This window comes from Sarcophilus harrisii, chromosome 2, assembly GCF_902635505.1.
Source record: "Sarcophilus harrisii chromosome 2, mSarHar1.11, whole genome shotgun sequence".
Classification (NCBI taxonomy): Eukaryota; Metazoa; Chordata; class Mammalia; order Dasyuromorphia; family Dasyuridae; genus Sarcophilus; species Sarcophilus harrisii.
The window spans coordinates 658384666-658404641 of record NC_045427.1 but is presented as its reverse complement, the minus strand read 5'-3'; positions in this window follow the sequence as shown (position 1 = coordinate 658404641).

Genomic DNA, 19976 nt, shown 5'->3' with positions numbered 1-19976 from the left:
GTAACCTGAAAATCACTAGAGAAATGAGTATGAAGGATAAGATGATCAACTACATCAAAGGCTACACAAAGGTCAAGAGGATGAGAGTTGAAACCAGGCTGTTAGATTTGACAATGGAGGGACTATTGGTAACTTTGGGGAGAACATTTTGTTGTTGTTGTTGAATGACGAGGTGAGAATAAATTTATGAAAGGTGAGGAAAATAAATAAATTAAAGGCTCAAAGGGCATGAGCAAGGAAAGGCACCTCAGAGTTCTGACTAGGAAAGTAGAAGACTGAGATCAGGTTGATAACCATCCCTATTGTTGACTAAGGGTGAATATAGACTTATGGACTTTCAAGAGGGCACATAGCTCAGAACAAAGCATATAGGTGAGACAATAACATTTATATTGAATTCACCAAATGTTAGGGTAAGACTAGGGTTGGAGTGGGAAGGAAGACTGAATCAAATATGGAATTCCTTGGAAAAGAGGGAGAATGATATAAATATCAGTTGATAGTAATGAGATAGCTGGTTTGGGTGATAGAAAAAGATAGATATGCATGTTAGCAAAGATGTAATAATATCAGAATTATTGTGGAAATGTAGGCACACTAGTACATTGTTAGTGGAGCTGAGAAATGGTGTGAGTATTTTGGAAAGTATTTTGAAATTTTTCAAATAAAATAAGTAAGATTCCTATACACTTTGACTTAGCTATTTTATTGTTTGGATTATACCCCAAGGAGGCCACTGATAAGAAGAAAACATTTATACATATTAAAATATTCATAGCAGTTTTTCCTGTGATACCAAAGACTTAGAAACAAAGTAGGCACATACCCTTGAGTTGGGAAATGGTTAAAACAAATAACGATTTGGCTATAGATACAATTTGTGTCATAATAAACATTGAATATGATGAATACAAAGAAGCATGGATGTAAAGTAAGCAAATCCAAGGAAATTATATCAATATCAATTATATCAATATTATATCAATATTTACAACAATGTAAACAAAAAGAACCATAAACAGATCAAAGGAAAATATTAAATCATAAAAAGGAAAGTATACATATTGCAACAAGAGTTATGAAAAGACATTGTCACTCCACACTTTTGCACAAGTGGGATGCTTACAAGGGTTGCACATGGTATACATTTTCAGACTTTTGAAATTTTAATGAAGATTTATGCTGACTTTCCCAATTACTTTGTCTTTTTTCATAATTAAAAATAATATTTCTTATATGGCAGAGCTTTCTGAAGGGAGATGGAGAAAGATATGGGGAGTTACTAATGATGTGAAAAAAATGGTCAATATTTGTTAATTAAAATATAATCACTTTCAATGAAAAGTGCTGCCAAGTAATGATGGTAAAGGAGCAAATTTGAAAATGGAATCATGAAGCCTGAAGAAATTGATCTACTTGTGGCCCAATATTTTGATGGTGATGAAAGAAGATGTACCTGGCACTGGGAATATCAATAAGGGATGCCGTGCCTTCTGGGGAGAACTAGGTTCCCAATAAATAGCGTGAGAAAATGAAATGGGCATGAAGTAGAGTGATCCAAAATCAATGGGACTTTGTTAAAACCCAAGCAAGGATTATAGAATGCCAGCCCTCCCTTCTTACTTTATTTTACTTGCACTGTTTAGACTGGTTGTCTAACAATTGATGTTATCTAGCCAAATTCCTAAATGACAGTCACTAGATCTCATTTTTTGGAATACAAAATCATAGTGATTGGTTTGGAATCTCTGAATTTGTGAAGGATAGCAGTGCAAATGGAATTGAAATCCTTTCTTTTTATTGATATATTTATTGAAAGTATTTTATGTTCACCCTTGTCGCATGAAATAAAACTTTAAAGTTTATGCCAGGCCCACTATCATCTATTAACCAGAAAGCTCCATATTCAGTGATGTGTTATTAAGTTGTAAGTCTCAGAACTCAAACTAAGAAAATGATAAGAGCTATCATAAAGACCAGGCATAAGATTTGGAGCAGAGTATTGACAGATGGGCTGATTCAGAATGTAATGTATTCACTTTGGAATATCTAGAGTAATGTATCTATCAGCTTCATGGAGTTCTGTACCAAGTACTGTTAAATCAGAGACATTAAGATAAGCTGTAAAGCCAGATTATTAACAAAGCAAAATGCCCTGGAGGTACTAGCTGGTGCACAGTGGGGCCCAGGGAAAGGCTTGAAAATGAAACATCTCCATTAACTTACTAAGATCACTGTGATTTAGTTGCCTCACAGATCACCTCGGGATTCATTTTTAGTCTTGAAATAAATAGAAAGCAAGGAAATGAAAGAGAATATTTTGACTTCATCGATCTTAGAAGAACATGCATCAGTTGTCCTAGAGTTACCTGTCTAATGGGTAATAACAACTCCTATTTTTGTTAGAGTTTTACAGTTTAGGAAGTACTTTTAACCCAATAGCCCTGGGATGTAAACGATACAAGTATTAATGTCCCATTTTTGCAGAGAAAGAAACTGAGGCTTAAATGGGAAATGATTCAGTGTATACCTGACATGGCAGGGAAGTGAAATACTCAGGCTATCAAACCAGATTTGCTGAAATCAGTTCTAGCTCCAATTTTCACAATTTATAATGCCTTATATGATTAATTATAATTGTGACATTGTGTGCTGTCTTTTGTGTATTCCTAATTATTCAAAACACTGCAACTATTACTTTCTTCTCCTTTCCAGTAAGGTCATTTGGACAGAAACTATGTCACAAATAAATTATATATACATATACATATGGAGAGTATATAAATAACTATAGTAATTAAATGATATGAATTATGTACACATATAGTTATTACATATATAAACTGTATATTTATAATATATACATCCTATAAATATTGCACATGCATATGTGTATATATATAGATATAGATAAAGATATATCTCCCCCTAATGGGGGGGACTAATGGGAATTAGTCCCAGAAGAATGCTTTTATACAGCACAGTTATTACAATACAATACAATAACAATTGAATCTATTAAAATTCCCATAGTTCTTTATTTCATGTTCTTTTTTTTTATTCCTTTCTTCTTTCTCTCTATTGCTATATTCCTGTATTCTTTATACTTTTATTCTTTCCATTCTTCTTTTCAAAATCTCTCTCCTCCTTATCCCTTGTTCTCTTTATTTCTTTCTCTTTCTCAAATTATCAATTTTTGCTCCATTTATTAATCTATTAACTCCTTTCTTCCCTACTTTTTTATCTTCTATGGAGCCTATCATTTTGACAGTGCTTTCTGTATCATGCTATGCCTACGTTCTCATCTTTCGTTACCTTCTCTCTGTCTGTCTGTCTCTGTCTGTCTGTCTGTTTCTCTGTCTGTGTCTGCCTCTCTCTCTCTCTCTCTCTCTCTCTTTCTCTCTCTCTCTCTCTCTCTCTTTCTCCTCTTCTCTTCTCTCCTCTCCTCTCCTCTCTTCTCCTCTCCTAACTCTTTCTATCTTTATCTACATCTATAGTTTAAGATGATTGATGAATTTCATATGGATGAGTGTTTATGTAACATTCCTTTTCTTCCTCATTGCTACTGTTTCTCTTTGTCTCTACTTTTCTTCACATTTTCAATTTTCTTGCTCCAGCTTTCTATCCCTGAAATGATGACATCTTTAAAATTTTTATTCATAGGATTTTGTATTGTCCCCCTGCACCTGAGCCCTTTGAAATGTGATCTCTTCTAATCTAAGGCACATTCAGCTAAGTCCAACTTGACTTTCTTGAATCCAAACTTGAGGATTGTATGATATATCTTTCCCAAGCTTCCAATCATTTCTACCAATGAAATGGTAGACACTTCCTTCTTGTTATTTAGAATCACATATAAATATGAATAAAATTTTTCTTGCTACTTTCCCCACCTTTTATGAGTGACATTAATATGAAAACAATATAAGAAGCCATTTTATATTCTGATTTTGCTAGAGAAAAACACCAGTAAACACCAAGATAACTGAAGATCTTATTTCTACATATCCATGTTTTTTTTTTTTTGTTTGTTTGTTTGTTTGTTTTTGTTTTTTGCTAGCCCAACAAAATAGACAGGTCCTGCCCAAGTAAAGTCAACCACTTTCCATTAATTGAATGTCCTGGGGAAAATATATAGAGAACTGTGCTGACTTAATTAGTATATCACTATTACTACTATAATGTGTCATGGGGTAAGAGAAAGGAGCACAGATGAATGACAAAATTGCACAACTTCATGGACGTCAGAAAACATAAATCCAATGCCAGTGATAGACAAGTGTCATGAATTATTAATGTCAGTGTAAGCTACTAAGAGGACACAACTAAACTGGTGAGGCAGGGGAAGCAAAAATTGGAAATAGAAACATCTACATGAAAATCATTATGATGGCAAATGATGACTATAAGTGTGACGATGGCTCACCAACAACATGAGTCAGAGCAAGGAGTCTAAATGTTTGTGTGGCTTTGGAGTTTATTTTACCATGCTATGATTCTCTGCCTAGATCCTGACTTCATTTTGCCTCAAAATTAAAATTGTTCCATTTTCTGTTCACTATAGTAAGAAGTAAGTTAATAGTTCCATTCTGTAGTATTAAATGGAGCTGTACTTCCAATAGGAGACATGTGCCAAATTGGTACTAGGCATCTTTCATAGGAAAGTGGGGAGTTGTTCTGAAAGTTACCACTACAGTGTTTTGTTTTCGTTTTTGTTTTTCAAAGAGGGCAGAAGCTGACATGATTCATTTAACTTATTTAAAAATGTATTAATTTTTCCTGTGCATCTGGAGCCATTATTTATACTTGTTCAGTATTTTTGGTGAGACATCATCATCTCATGGTTTTTGAATGGGAATGGTTCTGAAAATTCCATATTTATACCTAGAATGCTCCTTAAAGATCACATACTTCATCACTTTCATTTTACAGATGTGGAAACTGCTTCTCTAAAATATGAAGTAACTTTCAAGCACATATAAGAGCAAATGATGAAGAGATTAGAATGGAGTTTCTCTGAAATTTGATCCAATGTTCTATCTGGTAAACTCAATGTACTATTTGGTTTCATCTTCATCATAAGCATTACATGGTATTCTTATGCTGAAACAAAATTCTGGAGGCTGCTTCACTACTACTACCACCATTGCAATTAATACAATTAATAAATGAGTACATAGGTTTTAAAATCTGGCAAATTTCTTTACAATTCTGTGCAAAAGTGAGGATGAGCACCAACATTTCCACTTTTCTGATGAGAAAGCAAGGTCACAGAAAATTCAAGTAACTTATCCAGAGTTATATAACCTAACTTAAATAATTATTTTCCGACTAGCAGACTAATATTTATTCTTGTTAACCATCATGATTTTAAAGAAAATACAATTCTTTTCTGGAAAAGAAGATGATTAAAAGATGGCTATCTGGCTAAATCTCCAACTTTTAGCACAATACCTGACAAATAGTAATGCTTTTTGTTTTTTAACTTGACTTATTGGCTTTCTGCTTAAAATATGAAACAAAATTATTCCCTAATAATTGTTGTTTTTGTCTTTCATTTGTTCTTTAAATAACATAGAAGAATGTTGACACAGTAGGTGTGTAGTAAAAGTTTAACAATTGACTGACTTAAAGGTCACATTACAGAAAATCTACTCCTAAGAAGATCTCTATCTACTTTAGATAATCTACTAGATAAGTCATTTCTCTCTTTGGGATTGATATAGCTAAGGCCAATACAGATCCATTTTGATATGTTGGAGTTCCAACTTCTAGTTTTTCAGAGCAAAAGTGATGCACAATATATCATGCACTAGGGCAATAGACTTGATAATGGCAACTTGCTCCAAGACTAAAGATAATACGATTTTGTGGGAAATTTGATTTGGGATGTCAGCATGTAAAGTTCCCAGAAAAAACTTGCTTGGGTCTTCAAAAATAGAAGTATGTAGTGTAATTTTAAGGGAGGACAGAAAGTTGATGTATATAGCTCTTCAAAAGTATAAAAAAATTGTTTAATTTTTTTTTTTCAGGATTTGAATATGGGTTGTCTGACTTCCAGGTTTTTCTTTTTTTCCTAAATAGTATTATATATATATATATATATATATATATATATATATATATATACACATATATACACATATATATATATGTATTTTTCCAAATACACATAAAGATAGCTTCCAACATCTATTTTGTTTCATGTTTCACTTCAATTAAGTACATTTATTAAATGCCTATCATGTGCCAAGAACTGTGGTAGATATTGAGAATATAAAAAGACAGAAGACAGTCTCTGCATAAAGAAGCTTATAATCTAATTAGTTTAGATTAGAAGCAAACACATATATAATAATATATTAAAAAGCAAGCTAATACAAGGTAAATAAAATTCATGTGGAGAAAATTAAAAGAGGGAAAGCACTGGAATGAAGAAGGGTTAGGAAAGGCTTCCTGCAGAAGATGGGATTTTAGTTTCTTAAAGGAAGTCATGGAGGTCAGTGGTTAGTGTGTAAGAGGACCAGAAGGTCAGGTCTTGGGGGCCATCAAGCTAAAATATTTGGAACTGAGAGACAAAGTATCCTAAAATAGCCAGTAGGCCAGTGTCATGGTCAAAGAGCACATATTAGGGAATAAGACCTAAGAAGACTGGAAAGGTAGGAAGGAGTTAGGCTATGAAGGGTTTTCAATGATAAGAGCATTTTTTTCCCCAGGAGGCAATGGGGAATCTTTGAAGTTTACTGAATTTGAGAGGGGTTGGGGACATGATCAGACTTACTTGGGAAAATTACTCCAGTAGCTAAATGGAGAATGAATTGAAGTGGGGAGAGACTGAGGCAGGTCTCCCATTAGCTATTGCAGCAATCCAGACCTGAGGTAATGGGATCTAATACCAGGGTTGGGGATACAGGAAGCATAATGGAGAGATGCTACAAAGGCGAAGTCATCAGCCTTTAGCAACAGATTGGCTGTGGTGAGTATGGAGGGGGGGGAGCCAGAAGGGGGGAGATAGTGAGGGATTTAGCATGATTCCTTGTTTGTAAGCCTGAGGAATTGGTACTGTTACCTGTACAGTAATAGGAAAGGCAAGAGGAGAAGGAGGGTTTAGGGGGAAAGATAGCAAGTTCTCTTTGAAACATATGGAATTAAGTTGTCCACTGTACTTCTGGTTCAAGATGTTTGAAAGGCATTTGGATATATAAAATTGGAAGTTTGATGAGAGATTAAGGCAGGAAAGCTAGATTTAAAAATCATCTTATTTTCTATTTCTCTGGTGAACTAAGGGAATTTCAGTAGATGAACAATTTATGGCCCTTCACATCTACAAATCCTGTTCTAAGATTTTCTGATTCTCTTCTGTATATTCTGTCTATTAAATGTCCACCCAACCATCCAACTTATGAGACAAGCACACTTCCCAATGGAACAATTTTGAGAAACTCAGATTCTACAAAGAATTATGAAATATTTTAAAGGCCATATGATATAATAGTTAGAACACTAGACTTAGAGTTGCAATGATCTGCCTCTAAAAATCGAGATAAAATAAGTGAGCCAGGAGAATAATTTACATAATAATAAAAACAGTGTTAATACAAACTTGGAAATCTGTAGGAACTTTGATCAATACAATGATGGCTTAGGATTCCACAAGACCAAAGATGGAAGATGCTATCTATTACACAGAAGTAATTGATTTAAAGGACAAAAGGAAAAATATGTATTTTGTATTTTAAAAATTGGGTAGATTCATTTTATTACTCTCTTAACAAGTGTTATAATGAATTTTTGTTGTTATTCTTGGTCCGATGGAATGGGAAGAGGGATAAATAGATGTTGTTACTGTTGTTTTATAGAGAATTGGGCATATGCAGGTGAGAGTGCTACAGATGTGCACTATTGCATGCACTTTCATTTGAGGTCACTGGATTGTTAGCTTTGTTTATCATATATTGTTATTAAAAGCCTCTTACAATGTGGGGATAATACATACATTTTGATAATATAAACAAAATCCATAAACATTTTTTTAAAATCTTACTTTATAGAATTACCAACTTGTGAATCTTTGCATTTATATGAACTTTCCTCAGCTGGAAAATGAAAGGACTGGAATCTATGCCCTCAAAGTTCCCTTGACCTACATATGATCCACAATATTAGTCCATAAGTCCATATGTCCATATAATCCATAAGTAGCAGAGCCCATGTAGGACTGAGAAAACCTCTTAAGCATCTACATTGCTTCTGTGTGATCTTAAGCAAATCACAGGGTCCTTAGCATCCTTCTCATCTTTAAATTAGCCTCTGATGTCCCTTCCAACATACTAGGGATAAGATTATGTTTCAATGCACTCATGCCTCACCATGTAGGTGTAAGGGAAAATGACTGAGTCATGCAAGCAAAAGTTCTATCTCAGCATAGTTTCAACAGCTTCATTAGGATAGAAACACATAAATCTCATTTGTGGATCTAGGTTCTGGTTTTTGACTTATTGTCATTGAATAAATCATTATGTTGAGTCACTCCCAGTGAATGAGTCTGGTGAAATATGGGCCATAAAAAGTAAGAAATTCCCAGAATGCTTATGGTCACTATAAAGGCTCAGGAGGAGTCAAGTCCCCAATGACCCTATGCATTGGTGTTTTCCAGGGTGGAGTTTTCTGGAATCAGAATATGCATAAATGGATATAGAAGATCAACCTGAAAGCAGTGTCTTGGCCATGGCTTGTAAAGCAGGTCTGGGCTGTTGGCCCTATCGGCTATTATTCCCTAACTGTGCAGACTGATGGCAAGCAGAAGCTGCGTATGTGGCTCTGGTTATGGGCTTCAGAAAGGATTGTTTTCTATAAGCAGGCTGACTGGATTTGGGTCCCTTTTCTCATCCATCTCTTTATCTTTTTGTTTCATTTTATTTCCATTTACAGTCTGCTGGATAGGATGTCTCACCCTGAGTCCTGAAATGTGTTTTCTGTGTTTATGGAAAGGGGAAAGAACATGTTGACTATAAAATTCTGACTTAGCATAAATATTGGTTTGTTAAATCAAGTACACAATCATTCAAGAAGCTGTAGAATAAAAAAGAAAAGCCCAGATAGCTTTACTGAAAAAGGGGGAAAAAATGAGTTGTGTGCTTAGGATGCCCTTAGGGCAGCATCCAATCAGAAAGAATATTTCCATTGCAGATGATAAGGAAACAGAGTTCAAAAATTCATCTTTAAGAGAAGAGGGGGAAAAAAATCTCTTGTCAGATAGCAATCTCGAATATACAATTCAGATAACATGTCCAAGGAGGGATGAGCAGAAAGGAAAAGCACAATAATGGCTTCTTTTTGACACAAAAATCCAGCTCAGCTTTCAAGTTCCTTTTAAAGTGGAGAATTGTGAGTGGGCCAGGGTTCCTTTTAGGAGCATAATGTGCCCACTAGCCCTGCAGCCTTTGCCTAACTCTAACTTCCACATTTGCAGGGTGAACTCTTCATCTCTCTGAGCTTGCCCATGAAGACTTTGCCCCCATCCTGACCTGTGTCAAAAGGCACACCACCCAGGCAACAGTCACACTTTGTTCTTTCTTTCCCCTTCAAATCATCCTCTAAGCAAATTCTATTTGTATTTTTTTTTGTGCAATTTCATCAACAAATATTTACTGAGTGTAGTATACTATGTACAAGACATTGCGGTAGGCTCCAGAAATGCCAAGTCAAATAGGAGAGCATTCTTGTAATCCCAGGCTTTGAATTCTATTTGGAAGAATTAAACATGGAATCCAAAAAGATCTCCAAGCCCATCAAAATCAACTCCTTTATTTTGCAGATGAGGAAACTGAGTTCTCAGGTGAAGTTAGCAAAAAAACCAAGTTCAAGAATTTGTTTCAGGTTTTTAAAATACAAAAAAGCCTTCTTTTTTCACCATTTAAATATAAAATCACCAATCAACAAGAAGCTATTGACTGTTTAACCTAGAATGGATAAGCACTAGGAATATAGAGACAATCTTTATTTTTCAAAAAGAGACTTCCAAAATTCACAACAGCAACCTCAGCCCCGTCATGAGTACAAAGTATGGGCCAGAGTTACGGATGCCGGGTTGCTAAAAGCCAGGCAATGTCAGGACAGAAAGCTCTGGTGGTGACCATAGCAATCAGTGACCACTGACTGAACAATTCTACCCTCAGTGCAGCTCCTTATGTGGACAGTTGTCAGAGAGGTGGTGAAATGGTCAAGATGCTACAAGCATCCTACAAGGGTCCCCCCAAACCCTTTCTATATGCAGAAACAAGGACCAAATGTCTCTGCTCCCCTGAAAGCAATGAGTTATATGAAAGGAAGTCATTGAAAGAATACCTACCCACATGCAAGCATCCATGTGCATGCACACACACATGAATATACACATATGTATATGTTCATGTAATGTCCACTGTCTGAACAAAGTTGCTATTTACAGAATAGTTTTGTGTTTAAGCACAAGACAGTTGCAGGTTCATGGTCATTGTGATTGGTCATTCTTCACTATTACAGCTCCTAGGGAATAGGATTTCACCTTGAGGGGAATTCAAGGATCAGCTAATGGGGGGAATCTGCTGCTCAGCCATCCCTGAAAATTTCAAAATGATCAATTGATGTTTCCCTGGAGCTCATTGGAATGGGAAGGGTGGGGAGGAGGAGGGCCAATAATGGTGCATAAAGTCTTGTCCTTCATGCAGTCACAGGTCACAGAATGGAGAGGACAGCTTTTTTTTGGATGGATGGTTTAAGACTGCTTTGATTCAAAATGGAATTGGCCTTTTAAAAAGTGAGAAAGGGAGAGGATTGCGAGAAGATGATGGGGTAGGTCATAAAATTGCAAGCTTTCCAAAATGAGTAGAAAAAATGTTCTCTGCCTTAATCATACATTCTGAGAATTCCCCAAACTTTTGGTGTCTTATTTTTCATAGAGCTCCACCCCTTTCCCCGCTGGCCTCTCTAGTGACATGACTATGGGTAAGGGGAAAGCTCATCTGCTTTGCCACTCATCTAACCAGAATTACATTTATCAGATAAAGAAGAAAATTACTTTTCAAACTTTGGTCTTCTGTAGCTGCTCTTCATGCTGATATATTTGAAGAAAGGAAGTGTCCTCATGTTTCTGAGGAGACACCACATTATACTGTAAGATGTTCAATAACTTCCAGTTCCTGTGACTGTACTTTAGTCATCATTTCTGGAGCTGATTTTCATAATGCAGTAAGAGCTGGCTAAGGGAACTTGCACTGATTACAAACTCCAGACCCAGCTGTGCTGCTGAGAAACTACCCTGGGGAAGATAGAATCAGCCCAAGCCCCTTAAGTGCAGAAGAGTTGGGTTGGGAAGCTGCTGGCTGCAGGCATTATGGGAGGGCAGAGTTCTTAGTTTCAGGTACTGGCCCAAGGGGAAAAATGAAGGTGGATGTCAGGTCAGAGGCAACATCCCCAATACTTGACTAGAGGTGATTATACCAACAATCTGCTCAAAATTGTGAAGACCGAATTAGCACCCTGAATACCTTAGAATCAGCCAGAGTCAGGATAAACAAAAGTCCTTGGTTTTTATTCTTGGTCTTTAGGGGTAGAAATGAAGGGAATAGACACAAGCTCTTCACGACCTCCTACCACCAAAATGACTCTGGCTTGTCTTGTTCCATCCCCTAATCCCTCCTACAATTATCTGTATACACCAAAAGATGGAGCCAGCACAGAATAGTGAGAAGGGCCATTTTCCAAGCATATACTAATAGAGTATTGTCCCATCGGTAATTAGCATTAAGTGCTCAGTTGTCTGATTCCAGTGCATCTACTCAGAGTTTCAGCTCTTTACAAAAATGAGGAAGCAAAATAGAATCCAATCATAGAAAATTACAATGGAAACAGGGAAGACCAGGGTTCACCTTCAGCACAAGGTGCTAAAATAAAAAATAAAAAATAAAAAATAATAAAATAAAATAAAAAACCCTCTTTTCTATCCCAAATTGTAATATCAAATGGTTGTCTGCCCCACAAGAATTCATAGAACTTAAATGAGACTTAAAAAATCAAATGGAAAGATTGACAGAAAACTGAAAAAAGAGAAAAATACAAGAAAAACAAGAAGATTGTGTAAAGAAAGTCAACCAACTAGAACAAGAGATCCAAAATCTTAAGAAAATGACTCTTTGAAAACCAGAAATAAGCAAGAGGAAACCAGAGAAGTTAAAAGATACCACAGAATGATAAAACAAAATAGAGATAATAAAAAATGGAAGAGAATGTGAAACATCTCCTGAAAAAACAATAGATCAACCACTTGAAAGAGATCCTATCAAGAAATGCTACAGGAACATTATTGCCCAATTCTGAAACCACAGAGAAAATATTACAAGCAACAAGAAAAAGTCAATTCAAATATGTCAGTCACAATTAGAAAGATACAAGACCTAGCAGTGGCTGCATTAAAACAAACAAACCAAAAACAAAACAAAACAAAACAAAACAAAACAAAACAAAACAAAACAAAACAAAAAACGTCCGGACTTGGAACACTATATTTTGTTTTACTTCTGGCTAAAAATATCACTCCTAGCAAAGGTAAGCATAATGTGAATGGAAAAAAAGACATTCAATGAATTGCCAGATTTTCAGGATTTTGTTGCAAAAAGACCTGAACTTGACAGGAAATTTGATATAAAAACCAAGAGAAAATATCAAAGATTCATTTCAAGGAACTCAAGGAGGAACTGCTTACATTTAATACATGGAAATGTAAATATATTTATTAAGACTGTCCATTGTAGATGGGTAGTTCAAAATATTGGGGTAGAGCCGAGTATGATGTGATTCTAAAAAACAAACATGTAGCAAAAGGTAAAAAATAATAATTGTATTTTGGAATCCTACAGAATAAAGCATTTCATATGTGTGTATGTGTTTGTATATGTGTGTGTACAGTCACCCATACATACATATACATAAGTTTATCTAGGGTGGTATAAATGTTTTCTAAATTTATAAAGAAATAATTGGGGGAGTGAATAAGATAAGAATGGAACACAAAAGGGTGTGTAGATTAATGGGAAGGGGATACATTATGTAGAATAATAGGGGAAGGGAAAGGCTATCAGAGTCAATAAGGGACAGTTAGACGTTGGATAGGTTAATAGAAACAAGGCAAGATAGTGGGTGGAAATATAGCAATATATCTTTTATTTCCTATTCTTGCTGATTCGGAAATAAAAGATAGACACAAATATAATAATAATGTTCAGAAGTAGAATTTATTAGAAAAAAGCAGGGGTAATAATAATCAATCTCAGACAGAATTAAAGCTAAAATATAATCAAAAGAGAAAAATGAGAAACTACTCTCAACTATATTAATTAATATATTGTTTTAAACTATTTAAAGAAACTAGATAAAATAAGGTTAGGTTATTGGTGTGGTATAGGAAATGATAAGTTGGTGGACTTAGAAAAATATGGCAAAATTTAGACTTATAAAGGATAATGTTATCTCCCTTCAGAGAAATATTTTATGTATATATTTTTATATAAATATATCCACACTTAATTGTAGCTTTCTCCAGAGATGTGGCAGAGAGGAAAGGGGGAAAAAGAATAAAGTAAAAAAAAAAAAAGAAAAAAAGAAAAGCATAGCAGAGAACAAAAGAAAACAATCAATGAAGCAAAGAAAAAAAGAATAGCTCTTAACACAATGTGTAGTATGTATTATAATACATATACTACATAATAGGCTTTCCTGAGATGTAAATTTATTGTCTCATATTTTGAATTCTCTTTTATGTTCTGCTGTGTACATGCCAATTTTTTTTCTTTTTCTATTTTGTATTTAGGTTTTAAATAAATAAAAAGAAAGGAAAAGAAAAGGCGAGAAAGGGCACCTCCGTGGAAGATGAGATCTGAAGGATCTTCCATGTTCTCTTCTAATCAACTCGACATTTAATATGCAGCTGTTACATGCAAGTCAATAAATTAAGCCCTGGTTAAAAAAAAAAAAATGAAAAGACTGGGATGGATTTTAGAGGGAGGGAGAGCAAAGAGTCAAGGCTTTGGAAGCCAGGCTCAATGAAGAACTATGGACCATTAGAACAGATTCCAAACTCCATTTGGAGGAATACCAATATTAATGACAATAATTACAATGATAAGCATGATGAGGATGTTGCTGTTGTTTCTGATGATGATGATAGCCTTGGCAAGGAACACGGTTTTGTGATGTATTAGTTATTTTATATACCCAGAATCCTTTTCCTTCTCTCTTCTAGAGTATCATCCCACATAACAAATAATAGATCAAACAAAAGATACATATAAATATATGTGCATATGTTAGTACATATATAGTCATTGATAACATAGTTTATAAATGCACTATATGATGCACATGTTTTATTTTTTATGTATTTTTAGATATCTTATCTCAGAAGTTTGATACAAAGATTTTTCCCCATTCAATCACTTCCTTTTTTTATCCTAGATACACTCATATGTGTGTACAAGATCCTTTCAGTGTCATGTAATTGAGATTATCTATTTTTTATTTTGTAATTGCCTCCATTTCTTCTTTCATTAAGGATCTATCTCCTACCCATCACTATGAAAGGTGTATGATTTGATTTTCTTTTAATAAGTTTAACAATAAGCTTTAGTATTAAAATCACATATTCATCTAGAATACATTGTGAAACATGGCATAAGGTGTTGGTCTAAGCCTAATTTCTGCCAGATTGCCTTTCAGTTTTCTCAGCAGTTTTTTTTTTTAATCAAATAGGAAGTTATTTCCTAAGTTATTTACATTTTCCTTTCCACTTATCAAACACTAAATTTTTGAGTTCTATTGTTTCTGACAATGAAAATATTAAGAATAAATGAATGTGAATGAATGAAAAAAATGATCAAGTAAGCACTCTTGAGAGTGAAATAGGAATTCACATGTTAATGGGGGAGAGCACAGAGAGGCTAGTTCACATGCAGGGACAGTCTAGGGGAAGTTCCAGTAATCCAATGGAGACAGAAATATGGCATTGGGGGCAGGGTGAAAGAGAAGAACAGAGCTCTTTAAATATCTCAGAATGTGTCACTTTCATTATCATAGGGAAACATCACAATATCTCAGTGAAAATGTATTATACAGGGATTAGAGCTCCAGGTTTACAATTTAGGAAATTTGGCTTTAGAAATGTTACACATATATTGAAATACTTGCCATCTAGGGGAGGGAGTGGAGCAAAGGGAGGGAGAAAAAAATTGGAGCACAAGATTTTGCAAGGGTGAATGTTGAAAACTAGCTATGCATGTTTTGAGAATAAAAAGCTTTACATTTAAAAAAGAGTAATGGTATAAAGATGAAAGAATTTTTTAAAAGAAATGTTACATAATTTGCCCCTGAGACCAAGGATCTGAAAATTAGAGGTGGAAAAAATCAGTGTTCTCTAGTTTATTCCTCTCATTTGACAGATGAGTGAGCTGAGACACAGGCAGGTTAATTAACTTACCTGAGGTCATGTAGACAGTAAATGTCAGAGTCCAGATTTGAATCTAGCTTCTAGATAGATTGATTCTTAATCTTAATCTCAATCTAGATAGTTTTACTGCTTCAGAACAAGTACAAATGTCAGAGATAAGATTTAAATTCAACTCTTTTTAGTTCCCCATGCATCTATCTCACAAAAGATGGGATTCCCTTCCCTCTTAAGGATAAACAGCAGAAAATACTCAGGAACCACATGCAGCAAATCTACAGTAGGGATGATTTCAAAACTCACATCTCTTCTCTTTAATCATTCTCCTTCTTTCTTCTTGTTTGAATTGGGGAAGAATATTCACATCTGTCACATGTCTTTTGGAGTATGGAGCAGTGGTAAGCAATGTAGTTCCTCCATTTTTCTGTGCAGTGATGGTCATGATCTAATTGTCTCCTTTTTCCATCTTTTCTAGGAGATCAGAAGTCAACATAACCCTAAGAGGAGTGTTCCTTGCTTTCTTTCATTGAGAAACAACTACATCATTCCCCCAAAATTGGGATTTTTATTAATGGCTTTATAATTTTTGAATTTTTAAAATATATTCTTGTGATTCCACTTAATGACAATTCTCACAACAATTCTTGTACTTGGTGGCACCCATTAGTGCTCCCTCTCAATCTTATTTAACTGATTTGAGGCAGTTGAAGGCGTGGAAGTGATTAATTGCTTCCCTCTCTTCCAATATCTGTAACATATCTTGGGTGAAATAGTTTGGTGCTCTTTTGTCCAAAGTCCTTGCTCTTCAATGTTCATAAAATTTATACAATCTGTTGCATGTGTGTTTTTTTTTTACAGTGGTAGAAATTAAAGGCTAGAGAAAGAATATAACTTGAATAAGATTATACCATTACTGACGTTTGAAGCCAAATTTCCTGGCTCCAAGCCTGATTCTCTTTTCAATACATAAGTTCTTTTAAAAATTCAACTTTTGACTATAATCCAAGCCATTGTGGTGTAATGTGAAGAGATGATGCTCTTTCTGCACAGGGAAAAGTTTGGCTTAGTCATTCTCTTTTGGGTAGTGCTACCAAGGAAAGGACCTGAACCCTGGTAAAGAATCTTGCTACCCATGAAGAAAGGAGTAACTCATTCTCATGATGGTGCTAACCTAAAGGAAATGGATAGAGAATGGAACATAGGGTTTCCTAGAGAATATGCTTGAGGAGAGCCATGGGATAAGAAAAACAATATAAGCACAGAATCCCAAGCAAGGCATTAAGACATAAACAGTCAAGCTAGGGATTTAGAAGTCCTAGGACCTGGCAATGCTTTTCAGATAAAGAGCCATAGAGCTAAGGGACCCTAGAACTCAGAGAATAAATGGATCCATAGACATTGCAACTATGGTGCTAGAGAACCCCCTGCCATCAGCTCTAAGGAACAAGTCATGGATGTGCCAACTGGGGCTCTACTGAACTCCTCATCTTTTCTTATGTTATTGAAGTTGAGAGTATATGATTCCTTACCCCTAATTCACAAGGCAATTCTTTGGACTTTGACATGCAAGAGTAAGAAAAGAAATAATACTTTTTCCCCAACTAAATGGGCCAGTCTCTCAATTCTTTGTTATTTACATACATTTTAATAAAACAATTTCTTTGTCTCATCCCTAATTAGCTGGCACTTTGCAAGAGAAGAGAAAATTCCTAATGGAGAGCTCAGAATGAGCCATAGTCATATGTTCCCCTGGAACTTTTGGCTAGGGGCAAAATGAGCTATTGTTATAATTAAGAATCCTCCCAGACTGAAACTTGGCTGCAAGAGCTTTCCTAATGGGCCTCAGGTTACAATAGTTTCTATAGGGACTCAGAGCAAAAAGCTCAGGGACCAATCATTAAATTAGAGTTCAGTTTCTCTAGTGAAAGTGTTCATTTTCATCTCATTCCACCATGAGTGGGAAATTGGAGAAGGTCTAGATTTTCTATTAAACCAGGTGCTCAGCTATCTAGAATGGTTTGATTTGAGGCACACTGGGGAAAAATAAATCCAAACCCAACAAACTTCTGTAAGAATCAATCTTCCTCTATAAAATAAAGGTAATAATTGAAATACATAATCTCTTAGTTCTCTGCTATCTCTAAAAAGTCAATTATCTGTGACCCTGAATGGTAACCCTTGGGAAATTTGAGATGGTAGCTCTCATGAGACAATCTTCAATGGCCTTTCCATGAATGCTTTTGGTGATTGTTGTAATATCTCTGTTTAATTTAAAAAGTTTATATTTTCCTCCTTAACCAAATTATGAATTGATTTTATTTACCACTCCCTAGTAATTATGTATGTACCTTTCAAGTTTTGCACTTTCTTGGAAAGTATTAGCATGAAGAGCAAATCTGAGCAATCAGCAGGGAGCTCTGCTATGCACTGTGTAATACCTTTGACTCTAGGTACATCACTATAAAGGTTGCTTTGGCTATGGATACCATATGAAATTGGGTTGGAAAAGGGTCCTAGAGAATTGGAATCAGAGCAACATGAAGACATGTAGAACTGGCAAGCCTCCTTTCACTATTCTTGCCCTCTCCCTTTAGCCATAGAGTGCAGAGTTCCATCTAGAATGAGATTATTGCCCAAGCCTTGTGGTCTCCAGCTATCGTTGCTATTGACCCAACCAGAAAGCAGCTGTGCCCCAGACAATCAGACCCCAGAGGTTTCCAGCCCCAATATGCTAGCTTCCATAGCTCTGTTTAATGACAACATTAGGCAGGATGGCTTTTATGAGTAGTGGCTGCACATTTTGTCTCTTGTCTTTATCTCCCCTTGAAGTGTAATAATCCTCCCAGTGATTTCTTTACAAATAGATTCTGAGATTTTGTTGGCAGAGTGAGAGCCCATCTTCCCAAGCAGTAGGGATTCCCAAACCAATTAAATCTGTTTACTGTCTGATCATAATAAAACAACCTGAAGATCAAGGAGTCAGTCACCCTCAAAGAGGCTCATTACAGTTCCTTCCTAGAATAAGGGCAAATATAGAGGCATTCTTCCTATGGACCTGAACATCTCCATAGACATCCTTGACAGAGATGTGTGACTGCTGGGAAATGGAATGGAATCATTCCAAATCATCATTCATGGAATGGTAGATTGGAAAATGACTCAATGTGCCTGCATGTTTGGGTGATGACTACATTTTCCAGGAATAGTATTCTCTTTGTGATATCTTCTTCCAAGTCAATATTAAAACTATTGAATTATAGTTATTGCCCTTACTATGTTAAGTCACATGAGTTAGTACATGGTTTGCCCAGCAAACACATGGACTGAAGAGCAGCAAGAGGAGGATTTTAGGCTGTGCTGCCCAATAAGAGTTGAATTCTGGAATACCAGCTGGAAGATGGATTGAAGCCATGCCACACTACCAAAGAAAAATCTTGGCCGACTTTGGAGTCCAAAGATTTGTAGCTCAGCTCAGTTGTATCCAAACTGTATGGTCTTACATAATCCATTTCCACTGTCAGGGCCTCAGTTTCCCTTCCTATTAAAGAAAGATTGTTGAATTAATTGTTTGCCCAAAAAGAACCCCTCTCATTTCTGTTGCTATCATAAAATGTCAGAAGAATAAAGGATTTAGAAACCACTTGGTCTGATTCATACCTGGGAGGTCAACCTTTGCCCTCTGATCATAAATTAAGAATTTTAATGAAAACAAAGACCTAGCATTTTCCATTCTGTTCAAAGAACTCACCCGGAAAAGAGCTCATCTGGAGGCAAAAGTGGAACAAATTAAGAATATACTTGAAAATGAGACATATGTCTTTCCATTAAAAAAAAAATAAATGTTGTTTAAATGATCTTGAATCTGGTTGGTTGCATGTACCAGTGTGGAGGGGTGTACACTTCCCAATTTTTTAGATATTTGATCATTTCCCCCAATCTTTCTGGAAAAGAAATCATGTCCTAGTTTTGCATTATATAAATTGGTCACCCTGGTCAAGAAATTCGTGCAGTGGAGCTTTAGAATATTGTTTTAATGACCTTTTCCCCCTTCATCACCAATGACCATAGGGTACATTAAAACACTAACAGTCATGCTTAGGTTAGCAATGATGCTAATAATAATTGGTCAAATAGGCTTGAAGCAGGACAATGAACATCAAAACACCAGAAATCATACTCACAGCACGTTGTCTTTTTTAGAGCTTTGTTTCCATCTTTTTTTGAGAGTCTTTTAAAAAGAAGATGACTAGTTAAGAGATGGGAGCCTAAGGGGACCAACTGAGCAAGCACTAGAATACACAGATAGTCATGGCACTAGTGCAGCATGGCTGCTAATTGGACCCCAGTCACTGGTGCAATAAATTGGGCTCAGCTTTCAGTTCTCTCCCAGGAGAGTCTTGTAAAGATTCCTGGGCTTGTTTCAATGCAAAAAGAACTTTCCCTTCAGTACTTGGCCCAAGACTGTCTCAAAGAGGTCTCAACTCCACTGAAAGCTCTCAGG